Consider the following 20,333-nt stretch of genomic DNA (forward strand, 5'->3'; position numbering starts at 1 on the left):
TGCCATGCTGGCTAGTGTTATATTTAGGGTTGCTTGTAAACAGCGAACACGGGGGTCCAGTTGCGTATGGGCCTGCATAAAGGCTCCCCTGGGGAGTTCACTTGTACCCAAAGCCTTCCTCTGGGGGCACTTTTGGATGGGTGAATGGGGCTTGAAACGCATTTTCTGGAGCCCGAGTTTTCAGTCTTCTGCCATGGTGGCTAGGGGTATATATAGGGTTGCTCGTAAACAGTGAACAAGGAGGGTCCAGTTGCATGTGGGGCTGCGTAAAGGCTCCCCTGGGGAGTTCAGTTGTACCCAAAGCCTTCCTCTGGGGGCACTTTTGGATGGGCGAATTAGGCTTTTAATGCATTTTCTGGGGCCCGAGTTTTCAGTCGACTGCCAGGCGGGCCAGGGCTATATTTAGGGTTGCTGTGAAAGAGTGAACCCGGAGGGTCCAGTTGCATGTGGGGCTGCATAAAGGCTCCCCTGGGGAGTTCACTTGTACCCAAAGCCTTCCTTTGGGGGCACTTTTGGATGGTCGAATGGGGCTTGTAGCACGTTTTCAGTGGCCCGAGTTTTCAGTCTTCTGCCATGCTGGCTAGGGTGATATTTAGGGTTGCTGTAAAGAGCGAACACGGAGGGTCCAGTTGCATGTGGGGCTGCGTTAAGGCTCCCCTGGGGAGTTCACTTGTACCCAAAGCCTTCCTTTGGGGGCACTTTTGGATGGGCGAATGGGGCTCGTAACACATTTTCTGTGGCCCGAGCTTTCAGTCGACTGCCAGGCTTGCTAGGGCTATATTTAGGGTTGCTGTGAAGGAGTGAATTCGGAGATTCCAGTTGCATGTGGGGCTGCATAAAGGCTCCCCTGGGGAGTTCAGTTGTACCCAAAGCCTTCCTTTGGGGGCACTTCTGGATGGGTGAATGGGGCTTGAAACGCTTTTTCTGTGGCCCGAGTTTTCAGTTTTCTGCCATGATGGCTAGTGTTATATTTAGTGTTGCTTGTAAACAGCGAACACGGAGGGTCCAGTTGCGTATGGGCCTGCATAAAGGCTCCCCTGGGGAGTTCAGTTGTACCCAAAGCCTTCCTCTGGGGGCACTTTTGGATGGGCGAATTAGGCTTTTAACGCATTTTCTGGGGCCCGAGTTTTCAGTCGACTGCCAAGCGGGCCAGGGCTATATTTAGGGTTGCTGTGAAAGAGTGAACCCGGAGGGTCCAGTTGCATGTGGGGCTGCATAAAGGCTCCCCTGGGGAGTTCAGTTGTACCCAAAGCCTTCCTTTGGGGGCACTTTTGCATGGTCGAATGGGGCTTGTAGCACGTTTTCAGTGGCCCGAGTTTTCAGTCTTCTGCCATGCTGGCTAGGGTGATATTTAGGGTTGCTGTAAAGAGCGAACCCGGAGGGTCCAGTTGCATGTGGGGCTGCGTAAAGGCTCCCCTGGGGAGTTCACTTGTACCCAAAGCCTTCCTTTGGGGGCACTTCTGGATGGGTGAATGGGGCTTGAAACGCATTTTCTGGAGCCCGAGTTTTCAGTCTTCTGCCATGGTGGCTAGGGGTATATTTAGGGTTGCTCGTAAACAGTGAACAAGGAGGGTCCAGTTGCATGTGGGGCTGCGTAAAGGCTCCCCTGGGGAGTTCACTTGTACCCAAAGCCTTCCTTTGGGGGCACTTCTGGATGGGTGAATGGGGCTTGAAACGCATTTTCTGGAGCCCGAGTTTTCAGTCTTCTGCCATGGTGGCTAGGGGTATATATAGGGTTGCTCGTAAACAGTGAACAAGGAGGGTCCAGTTGCATGTGGGGCTGCGTAAAGGCTCCCCTGGGGAGTTCAGTTGTACCCAAAGCCTTCCTCTGGGGGCACTTTTGGATGGGCGAATTAGGCTTTTAACGCATTTTCTGGGGCCCGAGTTTTCAGTCGAATGCCAGGCGGGCCAGGGCTATATTTAGGGTTGCTGTGAAAGAGTGAACCCGGAGATTCCAGTTGCATGTGGGGCTGCATAAAGGCTCCCCTGGGGAGTTCACTTGTACCCAAAGCCTTCCTTTGGAGGCACTTCTGGATGGGTGAATGGGGCTTGAAACTCATTTTCTGGAGCCCGAGTTTTCAGTCTTCTGCCATGGTGGCTAGGGGTATATTTAGGGTTGCTCGTAAACAGTGAACAAGGAGGGTCCAGTTGCATGTGGGGCTGCGTAAAGGCTCCCCTGGGGAGTTCAGTTGTACCCAAAGCCTTCCTCTGGGGGCACTTTTGGATGGGCGAATTAGGCTTTTAACGCATTTTCTGGGGCCCGAGTTTTCAGTCGACTGCCAGGCGGGCCAGGGCTATATTTAGGGTTGCTGTGAAAGAGTGAACCCGGAGGGTCCAGTTGCATGTGGGGCTGCATAAAGGCTCCCCTGGGGAGTTCACTTGTACCCAAAGCCTTCCTTTGGGGGCACTTTTGGATGGTCGAATGGGGCTTGTAGCACGTTTTCAGTGGCCCGAATTTTCAGTCTTCTGCCATGCTGGCTAGGGTGATATTTAGGGTTGCTGTAAAGAGCGAACACGGAGGGTCCAGTTGCATGTGGGGCTGCGTTAAGGCTCCCCTGGGGAGTTCACTTGTACCCAAAGCCTTCCTTTGGGGGCACTTTTGGATGGGCGAATGGGGCTCGTAACACATTTTCTGGGGCCCGAGCTTTCAGTCGACTGCCAGGCTTGCTAGGGCTATATTTAGGGTTGCTGTGAAAGAGTGAACCCGGAGATTCCAGTTGCATGTGGGGCTGCATAAAGGCTCCCCTGGGGAATTCTCTTGTACCCAAAGCCTTCCTTTGGGGGCACTTCTGGATGGGTGAATGGGGCTTGAAACGCTTTTTCTGTGGCCCGAGTTTTCAGTTTTCTGCCATGATGGCTAGTGTTATATATAGTGTTGCTTGTAAACAGCGAACACGGAGGGTCCAGTTGCGTATGGGCCTGCATAAAGGCTCCCCTGGGGAGTTCACTTGTACCCAATGCCTTCCTCTGGGGGCACTTTTGGATGGTCGAATTAGGCTTTTAATGCACTTTCTTGGGCCCGAGTTTTCAGTCGACTGCCAGGCGGGCCAGGGCTATATTTAGGGTTGCTGTGAAAGAGTGAACCCGGAGATTCCAGTTGCATGTGGGGCTGCGTTAAGGCTCCCCTGGGGAGTTCAGTTGTACCCAAAGCCTTCCTCTGGGGGCACTTTTGGATGGGCGAATTAGGCTTTAAACGCATTTTCTGGGGCCCGAGTTTTCAGTCGACTGCCAGGCTTGCTAGGGCTATATTTAGGGTTGCTGTGAAAGAGTGAACCCGGAGGGTCCAGTTGCATGTGGGGCTGCATAAAGGCTACCTGGGGAGTTCAGTTGTACCCAAAGCCTTCCTTTGGGGGCACTTCTGGATGGGTGAATGGGGCTTGAAACGCATTTTCTGGGGCCCGAGTTTTCAGTCTTCTGCCATGGTGGCTAGGGGTATATTTAGGGTTGCTCGTAAACAGTGAACAAGGAGGGTCCAGTTGCATGTGGGGCTGCGTAAAGGCTCCCCTGGGGAGTTCACTTGTACCCAAAGCCTTCCTTTGGGGGCACTTCTGGATGGGTGAATGGGGCTTGAAACTCTTTTTCTGTGGCCCGAGTTTTCAGTTTTCTGCCATGCTGGCTAGTGTTATATTTAGGGTTGCTTGTAAACAGCGAACACGGGGGTCCAGTTGCGTATGGGCCTGCATAAAGGCTCCCCTGGGGAGTTCACTTGTACCCAAAGCCTTCCTCTGGGGGCACTTCTGGATGGGTGAATGGGGCTTGAAACGCATTTTCTGGAGCCCGAGTTTTCAGTGTTCTGCCATGCTGGCTAGGGGTATATATAGGGTTGCTCGTAAACAGTGAACAAGGAGGGTCCAGTTGCATGTGGGGCTGCGTAAAGGCTCCCCTGGGGAGTTCACTTGTACCCAAAGCCTTCCTCTGGGGGCACTTTTGGATGGGCGAATTAGGCTTTTAATGCATTTTCTGGGGCCCGAGTTTTCAGTCGACTGCCAGGCGGGCCAGGGCTATATTTAGGGTTGCTGTGAAAGAGTGAACCCGGAGATTCCAGTTTCATGTGGGGCTGCATAAAGGCTCCCCTGGGGAGTTCACTTGTAGCCAAAGCCTTCCTTTGGGGGCACTTTTGCATGGTCGAATGGGGCTTGTAGCACGTTTTCAGTGGCCCGAGTTTTCAGACTTCTGCCATGCTGGCTAGGGGGATATTTAGGTTTGCTGTAAAGAGCGAACACGGAGGGTCCAGTTGCATGTGGGGCTGCGTTAAGGCTCCCCTGGGGAGTTCACTTGTACCCAAAGCCTTCCTTTGGGGGCACTTTTGGATGGGCGAATGGGGCTCGTAACACATTTTCTGTGGCCCGAGCTTTCAGTCGACTGCCAGGCTTGCTAGGGCTATATTTAGGGTTGCTGTGAAAGAGTGAACCCGGAGATTCCAGTTGCATGTGGGGCTGCATAAAGGCTCCCCTGGGGAGTTCAGTTGTACCCAAAGCCTTCCTTTGGGGGCACTTCTGGATGGGTGAATGGGGCTTGAAACGCTTTTTCTGTGGCCCGAGTTTTCAGTTTTCTGCCATGCTGGCTAGTGTTATATTTAGGGTTGCTTGTAAACAGCGAACACGGGGGTCCAGTTGCATATGGGCCTGCATAAAGGCTCCCCTGGGGAGTTCACTTGTACCCAAAGCCTTCCTTTGGGGGCACTTCTGGATGGGTGAATGGGGCTTGAAACGCATTTTCTGGAGCCCGAGTTTTCAGTGTTCTGCCATGGTGGCTAGGGGTATATATAGGGTTGCTCGTAAACAGTGAACAAGGAGGGTCCAGTTGCATGTGGGGCTGCGTAAAGGCTCCCCTGGGGAGTGCAGTTGTACCCAAAGCCTTCCTCTGGGGGCACTTTTGGATGGGCGAATTAGGCTTTTAATGCATTTTCTGGGGCCCGAGTTTTCAGTCGACTGCCAGGCGGGCCAGGGCTATATTTAGGGTTGCTGTGAAAGAGTGAACCCGGAGATTACAGTTGCATGTGGGGCTGCATAAAGGCTCCCCTGGGGAGTTCACTTGTACCCAAAGCCTTCCTTTGGGGGCACTTTTGGATGGTCGAATGGGGCTTGTAGCACGTTTTCTGGGGCCCGAGTTTTCGGTCTTCTGCCATGCTGGCTAGGGTGATATTTAGGGTTGCTGTGAAAAAGTGAACCCGGAGGGTCCAGTTGCATGTGGGGCTGCATAAAGGCTCCCCTGGGGAGTTCACTTGTACCCAAAGCCTTCCTTTGCGGGCACTTCTGGATGGGTGAATGGGGCTTGAAACGCATTTTCTGGAGCCCGAGTTTTCAGTCTTCTGCCATGGTGGCTAGGGGTATATTTAGAATTGCTCGTAAACAGTGAACAAGGAGGGTCCAGTTGCATGTGGGGCTGCGTAAAGGCTCCCCTGGGGAGTTCAGTTGTACCCAAAGCCTTCCTCTGGGGGCACTTTTGGATGGGCGAATTAGGCTTTTAATGCATTTTCTGGGGCCCGAGTTTTCAGTCGACTGCCAGGCTTGCTAGGGCTATATTTAGGGTTGCTGTGAAAGAGTGAACCCGGAGGCTCCAGTTGCATGTGGGGCTGCATAAAGGCTCCCCTGGGGAGTTCACTTGTACCCAAAGCCTTCCTTTGGGGGCACTTTTGGATGGGCGAATGGGGCTTGTAGCACGTTTTCAGTGGCCCGAGTTTTCAGACTTCTGCCATGCTGGCTAGGGTGATATTTAGGGTTGCTGTAAAGAGCGAACACGGTGGGTCCAGTTGCATGTGGGGCTGCGTTAAGGCTCCCCTGGGGAGTTCACTTGTACCCAAAGCCTTCCTTTGGGGGCACTTTTGGATGGGCGAATGGGGCTCGTAACACATTTTCTGTGGCCCGAGCTTTCAGTCTACTGCCAGGCTTGCTAGGGCTATATTTAGGGTTGCTGTGAAAGAGTGAACCCGGAGATTCCAGTTGCATGTGGGGCTGCATAAAGGCTCCCCTGGGGAGTTCAGTTGTACCCAAAGCCTTCCTTTGGGGGCACTTCTGGATGGGTGAATGGGGCTTGAAACGCTTTTTCTGTGGCCCGAGTTTTCAGTTTTCTGCCATGATGGCTAGTGTTATATTTAGTGTTGCTTGTAAACAGCGAACACGGGGGGTCCAGTTGCGTATGGGCCTGCATAAAGGCTCCCCTGGGGAGTTCAGTTGTACCCAAAGCCTTCCTCTGGGGGCACTTTTGGATGGGCGAATTAGGCTTTTAACGCATTTTCTGTGGCCCGAGTTTTCATTCGACTGCCAGGCGGGCCAGGGCTATATTTAGGGTTGCTGTGAAAGAGTGAACCCGGAGGGTCCAGTTGCATGTGGGGCTGCATAAAGGCTCCCCTGGGGAGTTCAGTTGTACCCAAAGCCTTCCTTTGGGGGCACTTTTGGATGGTCGAATGGGGCTTGTAGCACGTTTTCAGTGGCCCGAGTTTTCAGTCTTCTGCCATGGTGGCTAGGGTGATATTTAGGGTTGCTGTAAAGAGCGAACACGGAGGGTCCAGTTGCATGTGGGGCTGCGTAAAGGCTCCCCTGGGGAGTTCACTTGTACCCAAAGCCTTCCTCTGGGGGCACTTTTGGATGGGCGAATTAGGCTTTTAATGCATTTTCTGGGGCCCGAGTTTTCAGTCGACTGCCAGGCTTGCTAGGGCTATATTTAGGGTTGCTGTGAAAGAGTGAACCCGGAGGGTCCAGTTGCATGTGGGGCTGCATAAAGGCTCCCCTGGGGAGTTCACTTGTACCCAAAGCCTTCCTTTGGGGGCACTTCTGGATGGGTGAATGGGGCTTGAAACGCATTTTCTGGAGCCCGAGTTTTCAGTCTTCTGCCATGGTGGCTAGGGGTATATTTAGAATTGCTCGTAAACAGCGAACACGGAGGGTCCAGTTGCGTATGGGCCTGCATAAAGGCTCCCCTGGGGAGTTCACTTGTACCCAAAGCCTTCCTCTGGGGGCACTTTTGGATGGTCGAATTAGGCTTTTAATGCATTTTCTGGGGCCCGAGTTTTCAGTCGACTGCCAGGCGGGCCAGGGCTATATTTAGGGTTGCTGTGAAAGAGTGAACCCGGAGATTCCAGTTGCATGTGGGGCTGCGTTAAGGCTCCCCTGGGGAGTTCAGTTGTACCCAAAGCCTTCCTCTGGGGGCACTTTTGGATGGGCGAATTAGGCATTTAACGCATTTTCTGGGGCCCGAGTTTTCAGTCGACTGCCAGGCTTGCTAGGGCTATATTTAGGGTTGCTGTGAAAGAGTGAACCCGGAGGGTCCAGTTGCATGTGGGGCTGCATAAAGGCTCCCCTGGGGAGTTCAGTTGTACCCAAAGCCTTCCTTTGGGGGCACTTCTGGATGGGTGAATGGGGCTTGAAACGCATTTTCTGAAGCCCGAGTTTTCAGTCTTCTGCCATGGTGGCTAGGGGTATATTTAGGGTTGCTCGTAAACAGTGAACAAGGGGGGTCCAGTTGCATGTGGGGCTGCGTAAAGGCTCCCCTGGGGAGTTCACTTGTACCCAAAGCCTTCCTCTGGGGGCACTGTTGGATGGGCGAATTAGGCTTTTAATGCATTTTCTGGGGCCCGAGTTTTCAGTCGACTGCCAGGCGGGCCAGGGCTATATTTAGGGTTGCTGTGAAAGAGTGAACCCGGAGATTCCAGTTGCATGTGGGGCTGCATAAAGGCTCCCCTGGGGAGTTCAGTTGTACCCAAAGCCTTCCTCTGGGGGCACTTTTGGATGGGCGAATTAGGCTTTTAACGCATTTTCTGGGGCCCGAGTTTTCAGTCGACTGCCAGGCTTGCTAGGGCTATATTTAGGGTTGCTGTGAAAGAGTGAACCCGGAGATTCCAGTTGCATGTGGGGCTGCATAAAGGCTCCCTGGGGAGTTCAGTTGTACCCAAAGCCTTCCTTTGGGGGCACTTCTGGATGGGTGAATGGGGCTTGAAACGCATTTTCTGGAGCCCGAGTTTTCAGTCTTCTGCCATGGTGGCTAGGGGTATATTTAGGGTTGCTTGTAAACAGTGAACAAGGGGGGTCCAGTTGCATGTGGGGCTGCGTAAAGGCTCCCCTGGGGAGTTCACTTGTACCCAAAGCCTTCCTCTGGGGGCACTGTTGGATGGGCGAATTAGGCTTTTAATGCATTTTCTGGGGCCCGAGTTTTCAGTCGACTGCCAGGCGGGCCAGGGCTATATTTAGGGTTGCTGTGAAAGAGTGAACCCGGAGATTCCAGTTGCATGTGGGGCTGCATAAAGGCTCCCCTGGGGAGTTCACTTGTACCCAAAGCCTTCCTTTGGGGGCACTTCTGGATGGGTGAATGGGGCTTGAAACGCTTTTTCTGTGGCCCGAGTTTTCAGTGTTCTGCCATGGTGGCTAGGGGTATATATAGGGTTGCTTGTAAACAGCGAACACGGGGGTCCAGTTGCATGTGGGGCTGCGTAAAGGCTCCCCTGGGGAGTGCAGTTGTACCCAAAGCCTTCCTCTGGGGGCAGTTTTGGATGGGCGAATTAGGCTTTTAATGCATTTTCTGGGGCCCGAGTTTTCAGTCGACTGCCAGGCGGGCCAGGGCTATATTTAGGGTTGCTGTGAAAGAGTGAACCCGGAGATTACAGTTGCATGTGGGGCTGCATAAAGGCTCCCCTGGGGAGTTCACTTGTACCCAAAGCCTTCCTTTGGGGGCACTTTTGGATGGTCGAATGGGGCTTGTAGCACGTTTTCTGGGGCCCGAGTTTTCGGTCTTCTGCCATGCTGGCTAGGGTGATATTTAGGGTTGCTGTGAAAAAGTGAACCCGGAGGGTCCAGTTGCATGTGGGGCTGCATAAAGGCTCCCCTGGGGAGTTCACTTGTACCCAAAGCCTTCCTTTGCGGGCACTTCTGGATGGGTGAATGGGGCTTGAAACGCATTTTCTGGAGCCCGAGTTTTCAGTCTTCTGCCATGGTGGCTAGGGGTATATTTAGAATTGCTCGTAAACAGTGAACAAGGAGGGTCCAGTTGCATGTGGGGCTGCGTAAAGGCTCCCCTGGGGAGTTCAGTTGTACCCAAAGCCTTCCTCTGGGGGCACTTTTGGATGGGCGAATTAGGCTTTTAATGCATTTTCTGGGGCCCGAGTTTTCAGTCGACTGCCAGGCGGGCCAGGGCTATATTTAGGGTTGCTGTGAAAGAGTGAACCCGGAGGCTCCAGTTGCATGTGGGGCTGCATAAAGGCTCCCCTGGGGAGTTCACTTGTACCCAAAGCCTTCCTTTGGGGGCACTTTTGGATGGGCGAATGGGGCTTGTAGCACGTTTTCAGTGGCCCGAGTTTTCAGACTTCTGCCATGCTGGCTAGGGTGATATTTAGGGTTGCTGTAAAGAGCGAACACGGTGGGTCCAGTTGCATGTGGGGCTGCGTTAAGGCTCCCCTGGGGAGTTCACTTGTACCCAAAGCCTTCCTTTGGGGGCACTTTTGGATGGGCGAATGGGGCTCGTAACACATTTTCTGTGGCCCGAGCTTTCAGTCTACTGCCAGGCTTGCTAGGGCTATATTTAGGGTTGCTGTGAAAGAGTGAACCCGGAGATTCCAGTTGCATGTGGGGCTGCATAAAGGCTCCCCTGGGGAGTTCAGTTGTACCCAAAGCCTTCCTTTGGGGGCACTTCTGGATGGGTGAATGGGGCTTGAAACGCTTTTTCTGTGGCCCGAGTTTTCAGTTTTCTGCCATGATGGCTAGTGTTATATTTAGTGTTGCTTGTAAACAGCGAACACGGGGGGTCCAGTTGCGTATGGGCCTGCATAAAGGCTCCCCTGGGGAGTTCAGTTGTACCCAAAGCCTTCCTCTGGGGGCACTTTTGGATGGGCGAATTAGGCTTTTAACGCATTTTCTGTGGCCCGAGTTTTCATTCGACTGCCAGGCGGGCCAGGGCTATATTTAGGGTTGCTGTGAAAGAGTGAACCCGGAGGGTCCAGTTGCATGTGGGGCTGCATAAAGGCTCCCCTGGGGAGTTCAGTTGTACCCAAAGCCTTCCTTTGGGGGCACTTTTGGATGGTCGAATGGGGCTTGTAGCACGTTTTCAGTGGCCCGAGTTTTCAGTCTTCTGCCATGGTGGCTAGGGTGATATTTAGGGTTGCTGTAAAGAGCGAACACGGAGGGTCCAGTTGCATGTGGGGCTGCGTAAAGGCTCCCCTGGGGAGTTCACTTGTACCCAAAGCCTTCCTCTGGGGGCACTTTTGGATGGGCGAATTAGGCTTTTAATGCATTTTCTGTGGCCCGAGTTTTCAGTCGACTGCCAGGCTTGCTAGGGCTATATTTAGGGTTGCTGTGAAAGAGTGAACCCGGAGGGTCCAGTTGCATGTGGGGCTGCATAAAGGCTCCCCTGGGGAGTTCACTTGTACCCAAAGCCTTCCTTTGGGGGCACTTCTGGATGGGTGAATGGGGCTTGAAACGCATTTTCTGGAGCCCGAGTTTTCAGTCTTCTGCCATGGTGGCTAGGGGTATATTTAGAATTGCTCGTAAACAGCGAACACGGAGGGTCCAGTTGCGTATGGGCCTGCATAAAGGCTCCCCTGGGGAGTTCACTTGTACCCAAAGCCTTCCTCTGGGGGCACTTTTGGATGGTCGAATTAGGCTTTTAATGCATTTTCTGGGGCCCGAGTTTTCAGTCGACTGCCAGGCGGGCCAGGGCTATATTTAGGGTTGCTGTGAAAGAGTGAACCCGGAGATTCCAGTTGCATGTGGGGCTGCGTTAAGGCTCCCCTGGGGAGTTCAGTTGTACCCAAAGCCTTCCTCTGGGGGCACTTTTGGATGGGCGAATTAGGCATTTAACGCATTTTCTGGGGCCCGAGTTTTCAGTCGACTGCCAGGCTTGCTAGGGCTATATTTAGGGTTGCTGTGAAAGAGTGAACCCGGAGGGTCCAGTTGCATGTGGGGCTGCATAAAGGCTCCCCTGGGGAGTTCAGTTGTACCCAAAGCCTTCCTTTGGGGGCACTTCTGGATGGGTGAATGGGGCTTGAAACGCATTTTCTGGAGCCCGAGTTTTCAGTCTTCTGCCATGGTGGCTAGGGGTATATATAGGGTTGCTCGTAAACAGTGAACAAGGAGGGTCCTGTTGCATGTGGGGCTGCGTAAAGGCTCCCCTGGGGAGTTCACTTGTACCCAAAGCCTTCCTCTGGGGGCACTTTTGGATGGGCGAATTAGGCTTTTAACGCATTTTATGGAGCCCGAGTTTTCAGTCGACTGCCAGGCTTGCTAGGGCTATATTTAGGGTTGCTGTGAAAGAGTGAACCCGGAGGGTCCAGTTGCATGTGGGGCTGCATAAAGGCTCCCCTGGGGAGTTCACTTGTACCCAAAGCCTTCCTTTGGGGGCACTTCTGGATGGGTGAATGGGGCTTGAAACGCATTTTCTGGAGCCCGAGTTTTCAGTCTTCTGCCATGGTGGCTAGGGGTATATTTAGAATTGCTCGTAAACAGCGAACACGGAGGGTCCAGTTGCGTATGGGCCTGCATAAAGGCTCCCCTGGGGAGTTCAGTTGTACCCAAAGCCTTCCTCTGGGGGCACTTTTGGATGGTCGAATTAGGCTTTTAATGCATTTTCTGGGGCCCGAGTTTTCAGTCGACTGCCAGGCGGGCCAGGGCTATATTTAGGGTTGCTGTGAAAGAGTGAACCCGGAGATTCCAGTTGCATGTGGGGCTGCGTAAAGGCTCCCCTGGGGAGTTCAGTTGTACCCAAAGCCTTCCTCTGGGGGCACTTTTGGATGGGCGAATTAGGCATTTAACGCATTTTCTGGGGCCCGAGTTTTCAGTCGACTGCCAGGCTTGCTAGGGCTATATTTAGGGTTGCTGTGAAAGAGTGAACCCGGAGGGTCCAGTTGCATGTGGGGCTGCATAAAGGCTCCCCTGGGGAGTTCAGTTGTACCCAAAGCCTTCCTTTGGGGGCACTTCTGGATGGGTGAATGGGGCTTGAAACGCATTTTCTGGAGCCCGAGTTTTCAGTCTTCTGCCATGGTGGCTAGGGGTATATTTAGGGTTGCTCGTAAACAGTGAACAAGGGGGGTCCAGTTGCATGTGGGGCTGCGTAAAGGCTCCCCTGGGGAGTTCACTTGTACCCAAAGCCTTCCTCTGGGGGTACTGTTGGATGGGCGAATTAGGCTTTTAATGCATTTTCTGGGGCCCGAGTTTTCAGTCGACTGCCAGGCGGGCCAGGGCTATATTTAGGGTTGCTGTGAAAGAGTGAACCCGGAGATTCCAGTTGCATGTGGGGCTGCATAAAGGCTCCCCTGGGGAGTTCAGTTGTACCCAAAGCCTTCCTCTGGGGGCACTTTTGGATGGGCGAATTAGGCTTTTAACGCATTTTCTGGGGCCCGAGTTTTCAGTCGACTGCCAGGCTTGCTAGGGCTATATTTAGGGTTGCTGTGAAAGAGTGAACCCGGAGATTCCAGTTGCATGTGGGGCTGCATAAAGGCTCCCTGGGGAGTTCAGTTGTACCCAAAGCCTTCCTTTGGGGGCACTTCTGGATGGGTGAATGGGGCTTGAAACGCATTTTCTGGAGCCCGAGTTTTCAGTCTTCTGCCATGGTGGCTAGGGGTATATTTAGGGTTGCTTGTAAACAGTGAACAAGGGGGGTCCAGTTGCATGTGGGGCTGCGTAAAGGCTCCCCTGGGGAGTTCACTTGTACCCAAAGCCTTCCTCTGGGGGCACTGTTGGATGGGCGAATTAGGCTTTTAATGCATTTTCTGGGGCCCGAGTTTTCAGTCGACTGCCAGGCGGGCCAGGGCTATATTTAGGGTTGCTGTGAAAGAGTGAACCCGGAGATTCCAGTTGCATGTGGGGCTGCATAAAGGCTCCCCTGGGGAGTTCAGTTGTACCCAAAGCCTTCCTCTGGGGGCACTTTTGGATGGTCGAATGGGGCTTGTAGCACGTTTTCTGTGGCCCGAGTTTTCAGTCTTCTGCCATGCTGGCTAGGGTTATATTTAGGGTTGCTGTAAAGAGCGAACACGGAGGGTCCAGTTGCATGTGGGGATGCGTAAAGGCTCCCCTGGGGAGTTCACTTGTACCCAAAGCCTTCCTCTGGGGGCACTTTTGGATGGGCGAATTAGGCTTTTAACGCATTTTCTGGGGCCCGAGTTTTCAGTCGACTGCCAGGCTTGCTAGGGCTATATTTAGGGTTGCTGTGAAAGAGTGAACCCGGAGGGTCCAGTTGCATGTGGGGCTGCATAAAGGCTCCCCTGGGGAGTTCAGTTGTACCCAAAGCCTTCCTTTGGGGGCACTTCTGGATGGGTGAATGGGGCTTGAAACGCATTTTCTGGAGCCCGAGTTTTCAGTCTTCTGCCATGGTGGCTAGGGGTATATTTAGAATTGCTCGTAAACAGCGAACACGGAGGGTCCAGTTGCGTATGGGCCTGCATAAAGGCTCCCCTGGGGAGTTCACTTGTACCCAAAGCCTTCCTCTGGGGGCACTTTTGGATGGTCGAATTAGGCTTTTAATGCATTTTCTGGGGCCCGAGTTTTCAGTCGACTGCCAGGCGGGCCAGGGCTATATTTAGGGTTGCTGTGAAAGAGTGAACCCGGAGATTCCAGTTGCATGTGGGGCTGCGTTAAGGCTCCCCTGGGGAGTTCAGTTGTACCCAAAGCCTTCCTCTGGGGGCACTTTTGGATGGGCGAATTAGGCATTTAACGCATTTTCTGGGGCCCGAGTTTTCAGTCGACTGCCAGGCTTGCTAGGGCTATATTTAGGGTTGCTGTGAAAGAGTGAACCCGGAGGGTCCAGTTGCATGTGGGGCTGCATAAAGGCTCCCTGGGGAGTTCATTTGTACCCAAAGCCTTCCTTTGGGGGCACTTCTGGATGGGTGAATGGGGCTTGAAACGCATTTTCTGGAGCCCGAGTTTTCAGTCTTCTGCCATGGTGGCTAGGGGTATATTTAGGGTTGCTCGTAAACAGTGAACAAGGGGGGTCCAGTTGCATGTGGGGCTGCGTAAAGGCTCCCCTGGGGAGTTCACTTGTACCCAAAGCCTTCCTCTGGGGGCACTGTTGGATGGGCGAATTAGGCTTTTAATGCATTTTCTGGGGCCCGAGTTTTCAGTCGACTGCCAGGCGGGCCAGGGCTATATTTAGGGTTGCTGTGAAAGAGTGAACCCGGAGATTCCAGTTGCATGTGGGGCTGCATAAAGGCTCCCCTGGGGAGTTCAGTTGTACCCAAAGCCTTCCTCTGGGGGCACTGTTGGATGGGCGAATTAGGCTTTTAACGCATTTTCTGGGGCCCGAGTTTTCAGTCGACTGCCAGGCTTGCTAGGGCTATATTTAGGGTTGCTGTGAAAGAGTGAACCCGGAGGGTCCAGTTGCATGTGGGGCTGCATAAAGGCTCCCTGGGGAGTTCAGTTGTACCCAAAGCCTTCCTCTGGGGGCACTTCTGGATGGGTGAATGGGGCTTGAAACGCATTTTCTGGAGCCCGAGTTTTCAGTCTTCTGCCATGGTGGCTAGGGGTATATTTAGGGTTGCTCGTAAACAGTGAACAAGGAGGGTCCAGTTGCATGTGGGGCTGCGTAAAGGCTCCCCTGGGGAGTTCACTTGTACCCAAAGCCTTCCTCTGGGGGCACTGTTGGATGGGCGAATTAGGCTTTTAATGCATTTTCTGGGGCCCGAGTTTTCAGTCGACTGCCAGGCGGGCCAGGGCTATATTTAGGGTTGCTGTGAAAGAGTGAACCCGGAGATTCCAGTTGCATGTGGGGCTGCATAAAGGCTCCCCTGGGGAGTTCAGTTGTACCCAAAGCCTTCCTCTGGGGGCACTTTTGGATGGGCGAATTAGGCTTTTAACGCATTTTCTGGGGCCCGAGTTTTCAGTCGACTGCCAGGCGGGCCAGGGCTATATTTAGGGTTGCTGTGAAAGAGTGAACCCGGAGATTCCAGTTGCATGTGGGGCTGCGTTAAGGCTCCCCTGGGGAGTTCAGTTGTACTCAAAGCCTTCCTTTGGGGGCACTTTTGGATGGTCGAATGGGGCTTGTAGCACGTTTTCTGTGGCCCGAGTTTTCAGTCTTCTGCCATTCCGGCTAGGGTTATATTTAGGGTTGCTGTAAAGAGCGAACACGGAGGGTCCAGTTGCATGTGGGGCTGCGTAAAGGCTCCCCTGGGGAGTTCACTTGTACCCAAAGCCTTCCTTTGGGGGCACTTTTCGATGGGCGTATGGGGCTTGTAACACATTTTCTGTGGCCTGAGCTTTCAGTCGACTGCCAGTCTTTCTTGGGGTATATTTAGGGTTGCTGTGAAAGAGTGAACCCGGAGGGTCCAGTTGCATGTGGGGCTGCATAAAGGCTCCCCTGGGGAGTTCACTTGTACCCAAAGCCTTCCTTTGGGGGCACTTCTGGATGGGTGAATGGGGCTTGAAACGCATTTTCTGGAGCCCGAGTTTTCAGTCTTCTGCCATGGTGGCTAGGGGTATATTTAGGGTTGCTCGTAAACAGTGAACCCGGAGGGTCCAGTTGCATGTGGGGCTGCGTAAAGGCTCCCCTGGGGAGTTCACTTGTACCCAAAGCCTTCCTCTGGGGGCACTTTTGGATGGGCGAATTAGGCTTTTAATGCATTTTCTGGGGCCCGAGTTTTCAGTCGACTGCCAGGCGGGCCAGGGCTATATTTAGGGTTGCTGTGAAAGAGTGAACCCGGAGGTTCCAGTTGCATGTGGGGCTGCGTTAAGGCTCCCCTGGGGAGTTCACTTGTACCCAAAGCCTTCCTTTGGGGGCACTTCTGGATGGGTGAATGGGGCTTGAAACGCATTTTCTGGAGCCCGAGTTTTCAGTCTTCTGCCATGGTGGCTAGGGGTATATTTAGGGTTGCTCGTAAACAGTGAACAAGGAGGGTCCAGTTGCATTTGGGGCTGCGTAAAGGCTCCCCTGGGGAGTTCAGTTGTACCCAAAGCCTTCCTCTGGGGGCACTTTTGGATGGGCGAATTAGGCTTTTAATGCATTTTCTGGGGCCCGAGTTTTCAGTCGACTGCCAGGCGGGCCAGGGCTATATTTAGGGTTGCTGTGAAAGAGTGAACCCGGAGGGTCCAGTTGCATGTGGGGCTGCATAAAGGCTCCCCTGGGGAGTTCAGTTGTACCCAAAGCCTTCCTTTGGGGGCACTTCTGGATGGGTGAATGGGGCTTGAAACGCATTTTCTGGGGCCCGAGTTTTCAGTTTTCTGCCATGCTGGCTAGTGTTATTTTTAGGGTTGCTTGTAAACAGCGAACACGGGGGGTCCAGTTGCGTATGGGCCTGCATAAAGGCTCCCCTGGGGAGTTCACTTGTACCCAAAGCGTTCCTTTGGGGGCACTTTTGCATGGGTGAATGGGGCTTGAAACGCATTTTCTGGAGCCCGAGCTTTCAGTCGACTGCCAGGCTTGCTAGGGCTATATTTAGGGTTGCTGTGAAAGAGTGAACCCGGAGGGTCCAGTTGCATGTGGGGCTGCATAAAGGCTCCCCTGGGGAGTTCAGTTGTACCCAAAGCCTTCCTTTGGGGGCACTTCTGGATGGGTGAATGGGGCTTGAAACTCAATTTATGGAGCCCGAGTTTTCAGTCTTCTGCCATGGTGGCTAGGGGTATATTTAGGGTTGCTCGTAAACAGTGAACAAGGAGGGTCCAGTTGCATGTGGGGCTGCGTAAAGACTCCCCTGGGGAGTTCAGTTGTACCCAAAGCCTTCCTCTGGGGGCACTTTTGGATGGTCGAATTAGGCTTTTAATGCATTTTCTGGGGCCCGAGTTTTCAGTCGACTGCCAGGCGGCCCAGGGCTATATTTAGGGTTGCTGTGAAAGAGTGAACCCGGAGATTCCAGTTGCATGTGGGGCTGCATAAAGGCTCCCCTGGGGAGTTCACTTGTACCCAAAGCCTTCCTTTGGGGGCACTTCTGGATGGGTGAATGGGGCTTGAAACGCTTTTTCTGTGGCCCGAGTTTTCAGTTTTCTGCCATGATGGCTAGTGTTATATTTAGTGTTGCTTGTAAACAGCGAACACGGAGGGTCCAGTTGCGTATGGGCCTGCATAAAGGCTCCCCTGGGGAGTTCACTTGTACCCAAAGCCTTCCTCTGGGGGCACTTTTGGATGGGTGAATTAGGCTTTTAACGCATTTTCTGGGGCCCGAGTTTTCAGTCGACTGCCAGGCGGGCCAGGGCTATATTTAGGGTTGCTGTGAAAGAGTGAACCCGGAGGGTCCAGTTGCATGTGGGGCTGCATAAAGGCTCCCCTGGGGAGTTCACTTGTACCCAAAGCCTTCCTTTGGGGGCACTTTTGGATGGTCGAATGGGGCTTGTAGTACGTTTTCAGTGGCCCGAGTTTTCAGTCTTCTGCCATGCTTGCTAGGGTGATATTTAGGGTTGCTGTAAAGAGCGAACACGGAGGGTCCAGTTGCATGTGGGGCTGCGTAAAGGCTCCCCTGGGGAGTTCACTTGTACCCAAAGCCTTCCTTTGGAGGCACTTTTGGATGGGCGAATGGGGCTTGTAACATATTTTCTGTGGCCCGACCTTTCAGTCGACTGCCAGGCTTGCTTGGGCTATATTTAGGGTTGCTGTGAAAGAGTGAACCCGGAGGGTCCAGTTGCATGTGGGGCTGCATAAAGGCTCCCCTGGGGAGTTCACTTGTACCCAAAGCCTTCCTTTGGGGGCACTTCTGGATGGGTGAATGGGGCTTGAAACGCATTTTCTGGAGCCCGAGTTTTCAGTCTTCTGCCATGGTGGCTAGGGGTATATTTAGGGTTGCTCGTAAACAGTGAACAAGGAGAGTCCAGTTGCATGTGGGGCTGCGTAAAGGCTCCCCTGGGGAGTTCAGTTGTACCCAAAGCCTTCCTCTGGGGGCACTTTTGGATGGGCGAATTAGGCTTTTAATGCATTTTCTGGAACCCGAGTTTTCAGTCGACTGCCAGGCGGGCCAGGGCTATATTTAGGGTTGCTGTGAAAGAGTGAACCCGGAGGGTCCAGTTGCATGTGGGGCTGCATAAAGGCTCCCCTGGGGAGTTCACTTGTACCCAAAGCCTTCCTTTGGGGGCACTTTTGGATGGTCGAATGGGGCTTGTAGTACGTTTTCAGTGGCCCGAGTTTTCAGTCTTCTGCCATGCTGGCTAGGATGATATTTAGGGTTCCTGTAAAGAGCGAACACGGAGGGTCCAGTTGCATGTGGGGCTGCGTAAAGGCTCCCCTGGGGAGTTCACTTGTACCCAAAGCCTTCCTCTGGGGGCACTTTTGGATGGGCGAATGGGGCTTGTAACACATTTTCTGTGGCCCGAGCTTTCAGTCGACTGCCAGGCTTGCTTGGGCTATATTTAGGGTTACTGTGAAAGAGTGAACCCGGAGGTTCCAGTTGCATGTGGGGCTGCATAAAGGCTCCCCTGGGGAGTTCAGTTGTACCCAAAGCCTTCCTTTGGGGGCACTTCTGGATGGGTGAATGGGGCTTGAAACGCATTTTCTGGAGCCCGAGTTTTCAGTCTTCTGCCATGGTGGCTAGGGGTATATTTAGGGTTGCTCGTAAACAGTGAACAAGGAGAGTCCAGTTGCATGTGGGGCTGCGTAAAGGCTCCCCTGGGGAGTTCACTTGTACACAAAGCCTTCCTCTGGGGGCACTTTTGGATGGGCGAATTAGGCTTTTAACGCATTTTCTGGGGCCCGAGTTTTCAGTCGACTGCCAGGCGGGCCAGGGCTATATTTAGGGTTGCTGTGAAAGAGTGAACCCGGAGGGTCCAGTTGCATGTGGGGCTGCATAAAGGCTCCCCTGGGGAGTTCACTTGTACCCAAAGCCTTCCTTTGGGGGCACTTTTGGATGGGTGAATGGGGCTTGAAACGCATTTTCTGGAGCCCGAGTTTTCAGTCTTCTGCCATGGTGGCTAGGGGTATATTTAGGGTTGCTCGTAAACAGTGAACAAGGAGGGTCCAGTTGCATGTGGGGCTGCGTAAAGGCTCCCCTGGGGAGTTCACTTGTACCCAAAGCCTTCCTCTGGGGGCACTTTTGGATGGGCGAATTAGGCTTTTAATGCATTTTCTGGGGCCCGAGTTTTCAGTCGACTGCCAGGCGGGCCAGGGCTATATTTAGGGTTGCTGTGAAAGAGTGAACCCGGAGATTCCAGTTGCATGTGGGGCTGCGTTAAGGCTCCCCTGGGGAGTTCACTTGTACCCAAAGCCTTCCTCTGGGGGCACTGTTGGATGGGCGAATTAGGCTTTTAACGCATTTTCTGGGGCCAGAGTTTTCAGTCGACTGCCAGGCGGGCCAGGGCTATATTTAGGGTTGCTGTGAAAGAGTGAACCCGGAGGGTCCAGTTGCATGTGGGGCTGCATAAAGGCTCCCCTGGGGAGTTCACTTGTACCCAAAGCCTTCCTTTGGGGGCACTTCTGGATGGGTGAAAGGGGCTTGAAACGCATTTTCTGGAGCCCGAGTTTTCAGTCTTCTGCCATGGTGGCTAGGGGTATATTTAGGGTTGCTCGTAAACAGTGAACAAGGAGGGTCCAGTTGCATGTGGGGCTGCATAAAGGCTCCCCTGGGGAGTTCACTTGTACCCAAAGCCTTCCTTTGGGGGCACTTCTGGATGGGTGAATTGGGCTTGAAACGCTTTTTCTGTGGCCCGAGTTTTCAGTTTTCTGCCATGCTGGCTAGTGTTATATTTAGGGTTGCTTGTAAGCAACGAACACGGGGGGTCCAGTTGCATATGGGCCTGCATAAAGGCTCCCCTGGGGAGTTCACTTGTACCCAAAGCCTTCCTCTGGGGGCACTTTTGGATGGGTGAATGGGGCTTGAAACGCATTTTCTGGAGCCCGAGTTTTCAGTCTTCTGCCATGGTGGCTAGGGGTATATATAGGGTTGCTCGTAAACAGTGAACAAGGAGGGTCCAGTTGCATGTGGGGCTGCGTAAAGGCTCCCCTGGGGAGTTCACTTGTACCCAAAGCCTTCCTCTGGGGGCACTTTTGGATGGGCGAATTAGGCTTTTAACGCATTTTCTGGGGCCCGAGTTTTCAGTCGACTGCCAGGCGGGCCAGGGCTATATTTAGGGTTGCTGTGAAAGAGTGAACCCGGAGGCTCCAGTTGCATGTGGGGCTGCATAAAGGCTCCCCTGGGGAGTTCACTTGTACCCAAAGCCTTCCTTTGGGGGCACTTCTGGATGGGTGAATGGGGCTTGAAACGCATTTTCTGGAGCCCGAGTTTTCAGTCTTCTGCCATGGTGGCTAGGGGTATATATAGGGTTGCTCGTAAACAGTGAACAAGGAGGGTCCTGTTGCATGTGGGGCTGCATAAAGGCTCCCCTGGGGAGTTCAGTTGTACCCAAAGCCTTCCTCTGGGGGCACTTTTGGATGGGCGAATTAGGCTTTTAACGCATTTTCTGGGGCCAGAGTTTTCAGTCGACTGCCAGGCGGGCCAGGGCTATATT

The sequence above is a fragment of the Anas platyrhynchos genome, chromosome 18 (genome assembly GCF_047663525.1).
Source record: "Anas platyrhynchos isolate ZD024472 breed Pekin duck chromosome 18, IASCAAS_PekinDuck_T2T, whole genome shotgun sequence".
Lineage (NCBI taxonomy): Eukaryota > Metazoa > Chordata > Aves > Anseriformes > Anatidae > Anas > Anas platyrhynchos.